The sequence below is a fragment of the Equus quagga genome, chromosome 15 (assembly GCF_021613505.1).
Source record: "Equus quagga isolate Etosha38 chromosome 15, UCLA_HA_Equagga_1.0, whole genome shotgun sequence".
NCBI lineage: Eukaryota > Metazoa > Chordata > Mammalia > Perissodactyla > Equidae > Equus > Equus quagga.
Window position 1 is genome coordinate 69463366 of NC_060281.1, and position 7362 is coordinate 69470727.

The window sequence follows — 7362 nt, forward strand, 5'->3', positions numbered from 1 at the left end:
CCCCCCCCCCCCCCCCCCCCCCCCCCCCCGTACACAGTTGTATATCTTAGTTGCACGTCCTTCTAGCTGTGGGATGTGGGACGTCGCCTCAACGTGGCCTGACGAGCGGTGCCATGTCCGCGCCCAGGATCCGAACCCTGGGCCGCTGCAGCAGAGCGCGCGAACTTAACCACTGGGCCACGGAGCCGGCCCCTGGAGCAGGACTTTCGCATCAGCCTTTCTGGGGTTGAAAGCTGGGATCCCCAGTGACTACCTGTGTGACCTCCGGCAAGTCTCTCCACCTCTCTGAGCCTGTTTCCCCTTCGGTAAGATGGTGATGACATCAGTCCTGACTCTCAGGTCACTGAAGCATTGAGAGAGACAAGGCCTGGCGAACACTGAGCAGGGGCCTGGCACGTGGTTAGTGCTCAGTAGATGGGCACCGACACTGCCGCAGTTTTCATATCACAAGATCTCGTTCTGGCCATCTGCTTGGCCCCTCTTCCTCCTCCTCCTGCCCATGCCACCTTCATGCTGCCACATTGTCCCCTGAACATGCCACCCCCTTTATGTCTTGGGGCTTTGGTACGTGCTCCTTCTGCCTGAAATGTCCTTGTTGCTAGGAAAACATGGGAGCACGTGCGGAGAAGTGTCCGCCTCTTATCGCGCTTCACTCATAGCTGCCAAAGCCGCAAGCAACCGAGGTGTCCCTCAGCAGGTGCATGGGTGAACCGCGGTGCATCCCGATGGTGGAATATTATTCACTGAGAAAAAGAAACGAGCTATCAAGCTGCAAAAAGACACGGAGGGAACTGAGATGCATATGACTGAATGAAAGCAGCTCATCTGAAAAGGCCACATGCTGCATGTGATTGCAACAATATGACGTTCTGGAAAAGGCAGCGCCGTGGGGACGGTGCAGAGATCAGCGGTTGCCAGAGGTTGGGGCTGAGAAAGGGTGAAGTGGAGCACAGGGGTTTTTAGAGCAGTGAAACTATTCTGCATGACGCTGTAATGGCGGGTACATGACATTATATATTTGTCCAAACCCACGGAATGAACAACGCCCAGAGCGACCCCTGTGTAAACTGTGTGCTTTAGTTAATTACAATGTATCAATGCTGTTTCATCAATTGTAACAAATGTATCTCACAAAGGCAAGGTGTTAATAGTAGGGGAAACTGGGGGAGTGGCGTGAAAAGGGCGGGGGAGAAGGTACGCCGGCTCTCTCTGTATTTTCTGCTCAATTTTCTGTAAACCTAAAACTGCTCTAAATCGTAGTTTATTAATTTTAAAAAATGCCTGCTCTTCCTAAGGAGTCTGGGTTTGAATTCTGCCATTGCCTATACACCTCACAAGCTGACATATTTACTACTTGGTAATTATTTATTACTTAGTCTCTCTGTGCCTCAGTTTCCTCCTCTGTAAAAAGGGGATCATGCTGTATCTGCCACGTGGGGTGGTTGTCAGAACTGAATGATTTGGTTTGTGAACAGGACTTAGAACATGGGTGGCCCAGAAGACGTGCTATACAGCTGTCAGCTGCTATTATCATCAATATTGTTGCCGTCATCATGTGGGTCCACCAGAGGTGTCAGTGGTCCTTGTGACTTAGACAACAGAGGAAGAACAGAGCTGGTCAGGGAGCCACCCAGCTCCCTCCAAAGCAGACAGAACCCGGGACACTGAATGTCAACGGCTCCAAGTTCTCTCCACCTGAGACAGGACCAAATGTGCCGACAATGCCAGTTCCCTTCCAGGCTGAGGCAGTTGGGAACCACTGGGACCTGGTCTTGGTTGTCTTCACGGAGCGAGTGGAGCTGCTTCAGTCCTCCTGGGAGAAGCCTTAAGACGGAAGAGCCCCAGCAGCCCATTCCCTTCGGCTGAACAGGGACGAGCTCTGGGCAGTTCCCAGGGACGTGGGAAGAGCAGAATCCAGGATGATGCACAGCAGACGGGCTCCGGGGCTGCCGTCTAAGCTGGATGCAGTGGACCCCTCCCGTGGGCCACTTCCAATCGTCCCCACCCGGGGCATCCTCCAGAGGCTGCTGCGGCCATCAGCCCTGCACAGGCTCCGCCCAGCTCCCATCTCAGTGCTCAGATGTGTTGCTTCTTCCCCAGGGTTTCCTGCATGAGCAGGAACCTGCCTGGCCCACATGTGAGCAGAAGTGTGGGGAGTTACACCCACGGGGCCACCAGCGGGGGACAGCGCCGATGGACGAATGCTTCCCTGCCCATCTTCTGGGGGGAAGTTCTGAGGCTGCATCTCGTAAGACTCCTGCAGGAGGGAGCTCCAGCTGACATGGGTGCTCACATGGCTGCCTCCTCCCTCCCCCCTCCCTCACTCCTGTTCTCTGGGACCACGTTCCCAAACACACCACCGGCACACAAGCCTCACGCTCTGCTCCAGGCCTGAACCCAGGCTGGGATACTGGCTGCCTCCAAGTGACCCCTAATCTGTCCTCAGCTTTGTGCACGAATGCATGTGTGTGCACACATGGACACACACACGTGCGCGCGCACACTGTTGTGCTCCCAACACCTTCCCAAACACAAGCCAAACCCCATCTACAGGGAAAGGCCCACGTGAAGCAGAACCAGCTCCCCAGGGGAGGCAGAGGAGCCGGGCTGTTTGCAAGGCCCAAGCAACGCCCGGGGTGGGGGTGTACAGTCCGCTGGGACATGGCAGTTTCTGGAGGACGGGAGGGGTGAAGTCTGGCAGACGAGCCAGAGACGTGCGCCCCTAAATTATGATATTTTCCCTCTCGCGGTGGAATGAATGCGGCCTCAGACAGATGCTGCCCCGCAGCTGTTGGTGGCGGCCGCGCGGCAGGCCTGGGACCTTGAAACGGGGACTGGAATGCAATCTGACAAAGGGGCCACTGTCTTTGAGGGAACTTGACATGAGCCCACGGAGCGCGGGCGGCAGAGTTTGCACAGCTGCGGCGGGAGCGAACCTGTACTTTGAGCTGACCTGGGTCCGCGGCCCCTGCCTTAAACCTGACACTTTCCAGATGTACGGCGCCCTCCCTCTGGCACCATCCACCGCACTCCGTCCCCAGCTACACACACTCACACGCACACAGGCACGCTCACACCCATCCTGTAAATGCCGCTTTGTGCTGGAGACCCCAGTCCCCCGCTGCGGACCCCACGCCCGGCCTGAAGGTGAGTACCCACGGCCGAGCTGGAGATTTACCGCTGGATTCCAAGAGTCAAGTTCAAAGTCGCTCCTCAGCAGCTGCCGCTCTGCCCGCCACAGTTCTTCATGGCTGGCTCCAGGTGGGGTGAGGGGATGCTGAGCACGCCTTGCAGAAGGTTTCTTTCAACCTGCATTAGGGTGAACCCTGAGATCTCCAGCATTCCAGAGAGGAGGCTCAGCAGGAGTTTGGGGGTGTGCGAGGGCAGCCCCACGTGGCTTCTTTCTCTCAGTGCCATCTGGGCCTGAGCAAAACCCATGCAGCCCCCAAAATCTGGGCAAGGGCAGGCCACGTGTGGACCCCGCTGCCTGGGGGCTCCAGGGGGTTTTACAACCCCAGCCGTGGCTCGAGCCTTCTCCAGCTCCATCCAACCTAGAGATTACTCTGCTCAGTGGCCCTAACCTGAGGGTCAGGGGACAGACGCGCTGGAGCTCTATGCTGACGGAGGCCAAGTGACAGAGGCTGGAAGGGACACCTGGACATTCTTTCGGGCAAGAGGCATGAGGTGACTCCCCAGGCACGACCTCACCGTGGGGTCTCTGGACTCGAACAGGCAGGAGAAGCTGGGCTGGGGCTGCAGGTCCACACGGGGCGCGAATGCAAGAGAGGTCATCGTCCTCACCACCCCCCCGGGGGTCATGAAGGGTAAAATGAGGTGACAGTTGGGGGGAGAGCCCTTTGCCCAGCCGGCAGCGCTGACTCACAGGATGTTTTCCCTCCTGGGACAAACTCGAGGACGCCGGGGACACTCGCCCGCTCAGGGAGCTGGAAAGGATGCCGGGAGGCTCAGGAGCCCAGACTCGCACCTCAGGTGACCCTAGGAAGCGGCTCTGCTGCTCTCCCCTGTGTGTGCTCTGAGAATACAGCAAATCGCTTCTTATTATCTTCATTTTGGGGTATGATTTTCCCACGTAAAGCGCGCACACCTCAGATGCCCAGCTGGATGCACTGGTACAGACGTCCGCACCCAGGGGGCCATCACCAGGGCCAGACGGAGAGCACGCCGCCGCCAGCCGGCCCCAAAGTAACCACCACCCAGCCTGCTATGTCGCAGATGACTTTTGCCTAAAGATGAACTAAGATTCCTCTTTTTTTGCGTAAAGACAAAGAGAGAGAACAACTTGGCAAACTACAATGGCGTCGTATATCTGGGCTGTTTCGTGTCTGGCGTCTTCGCTCAGCATCATATCCGCAAGATCCATCCCTGTGACGCCGATGTGGGTGGTTTGCCCTTTTTCCCTGACGCCTGCCATTCTTGGTGTGAATAGACTTGAACTTGCTTATCCATCCGCTATAGACCGGATGCCTGAGTCCCCGAAATTCACGCACTGAAATCCTACCCCTCAGTGATGGTATCAGGAGGGGGGCCTGTGGGAGGTGCTTACGTCATTAGGGTGGGGCCCTCCTGGTGGGATTAGTGCCCTTAGGAAAGAGGCTGCAGAGAGCTCTCGGGCCTCTCCTGCCCGGTGAAAATTAAAAAGATGGCTGTGAACCAGGAAGTGGGCCCTCCTCAGATGCTAAGTCTGCCTGGGCGGGATGAGGAAAGCGATGGGTCTTCCGCATCGGGCGCCCTGGGCCCAGAGTCTGGAGAGAGCATCTGTGAGGCCCTGTGCCTTTCCCGCCCCTCGCCCCCAGCCGGGCCGGGCAGTCCTGAGTTAGGGCTGGCAGAGCACGAGGCCTCCACGCAGAGATGGGCAGACAGGGGTCCCCTAAGCTGTGGGGACCAACAACCTAGCCTCACGGGGCATTTAGACCTCTCAGCAAAAGTTGGGGGGCCCCTTCCCAATATCCCAGGGGCCTCCTGGATCTCAAACCCAGCCCCATTAAGGAGTGGGAAGGGGAAACCACAAACTGCCCCAAAACATCCTGATTTGAACAAATTGACCCTAAATTGGCTGAGATTATATTCTGCCAATAGGCAGATCGAGGACTTGATATAGAAACTGAATCACAGAAAAATACATTTACTTTGAGGGGTGGCATGCCAGAGCGTGTGAACCGAAAGCTGTCACCTGCTTCGGATAAGATGGGCGTCACTGAGTCCTGAGGTGCTGAGCAACCTGGGAGCCCAGGGGGCCTGAGGGAAGCTGTGCGTTATGGTCACAATGGCCCCGTTTCTTCGTCCTTATCCCAGACCAAGGTCCTGGCTTCAGAAGCTTGTGGTGGTTTCCCACCCTGATGCTGGCTTGCCCACGTGCCTTGATCTGGCCCATAGAGATGAGGCCGATGTGATGGCAGAGAGGTTCCCAGGCTAGACCTCAAGGGGCCTGTCAGGGTTCCACTTGCTCCGTGGGCCTCTGCGGTCGCCATGAAAACGTGCCCAGGCTAGCCCCTGTCACTCCCGCCGAGGTCAGCCTGGATCAGCCAATGGCCAGCTGACCTCCAGACACCACCGAGCGGCAGCTTAAACAACAAACAGCTGTCTCTCGTGGTCCTGCTGGCTGCACGTCCCAGATCAGGGTGCCAGCGTGGTCGGGTTCCCGGCCCTCTTCCTCGTAGCTCCTAGTGGGTCCTCACGTTGTGGAGAGAGGAGAGAGGAGCGAGCTCCCACGGCCTCTTCTTCTACAAGCACTGATCCCAACAGAGGCTCCCTCCTCGGGACCTAAGCACCTCCTGAAGCCCCGCCTCCCGCTGCCGTCCCCTCGGGCGCTGGCGTTTCAACCTCTGAATTCTGGGGGGATGCGAACATTCAGTACGTTCAGTCCACAGTGGTCCTGGTGGAAGGAGGTGTCTAGACCCTTCAAGATAGTCATCAGAGGTTCTTTAAGCAATGGAGGGGCTAACCCTCCCGTCTCCACTAACTGCCAGGGAAGAAGGAGGTGGCCCCCCCGGGACTTGCTGCAACGTTCAGGCCGCACCCCTCAGCCGGCCGTGGAGGCAGGACGGCGGGCTGGGAAGGCCCCGGGTTGAGTCCAAGTCTCTGTTCACTCTATTCGACCATGAGCCCTGGTGCAGGCTGGGTCCCTCCCCGCCGTGGGCCACCGTGTCCCGGAGGCCCCCCGCTCCCTGGGCCCCGCAGATCTGCCTCACCTCCATCCGCCCGCCAGCCCGCAGGTCCTGGGGATGAGTGGGCCCCTTCTCCTCCTCGGGGACGGACAGCCCGATCACATGCGCCACCTGTCTGTCGCCTCCAGGCTCTGACTCCCTCTTTTGTGGAGCTGGTGGGAAAAGAGAGAGTTTTGAAGCATTTGGAAGACACTGTCTGAGCCCTGCCTGAGGACAGGGCCCCCAAGCGCGGGCTGAGTGTCTTCTGGGAAAGGATGAGCAAAAGAAATCCTGAACCGCGGCTCTCAGACGGAGGCAGACATGGCTGGCTGGCCCAGCGGGCGTGTGGCTGCAGAGAAGATTCTAGCTAAGGGTCCTGCGATGTTGCTGGCGGCCTGGACAGCAGCAGTGAGTGTCAGCTTTGTGGCTGGGGCGTTCTAGACATGCCGCCCAGTGAACAGTGAGGCACCAGGAAATGTGAGCTGGCGAGATGAGCTCTCATGAGTTAACAGCGCACTCACACCATGTGTGTACACAAACTCAGACAAATCACTGGCAAACAAGGGCCCTGTAGTGGGTCGAATTGCGTCCCCAAAAAGATAGGTCCTGGGGGCAGGCCCAGTGGCATAGTGGTTAAGTTCGCATGCTCCACTTCAGCTGCCTGGGGTTCACAGGTACGGATCCTGGGTGAGGACCTACATACCACTCACCAAGTCGTGCTGTGGCAGCATCCTACATGTAAAGTAGAGGAAGACTGGCACAGATGTTAGCTCAGGGCCAATCTTCTTCACCAAAAAAGAAAAAAAAAAAGATAGGTCCTAACCCCAGGGAGCTGTGAAGGTGACCCTATTTGGAAATAGGGTCTTTGCAGATATGATCAACATAAGATGAGGCCATCCTGTAGTAGGGTGGCCCCAATCCTAATGACTGGCATCCCTGTAGGAGGGCCATGTGAAGACACAGACACACAGGGAGAAGGCCTTGTAAGACGGAGGCAGAGATCTGAGCAATGTGTCTACAAGTCCAGGACAGCCAGCCACACCAGGAGCTGGGAGAAAGGCACAGAAGTGATGCCCCCCTGGAGCCTTCAGAAGGAGCACGGCCCTGCTGATGCGCGATTGCAGACTTCTAGCCTCCAGAAATGTGAGAAGAAGATTTTGCTGTTTTCAGCCACCTCGTTGGAGCGGTTTGTTACTGC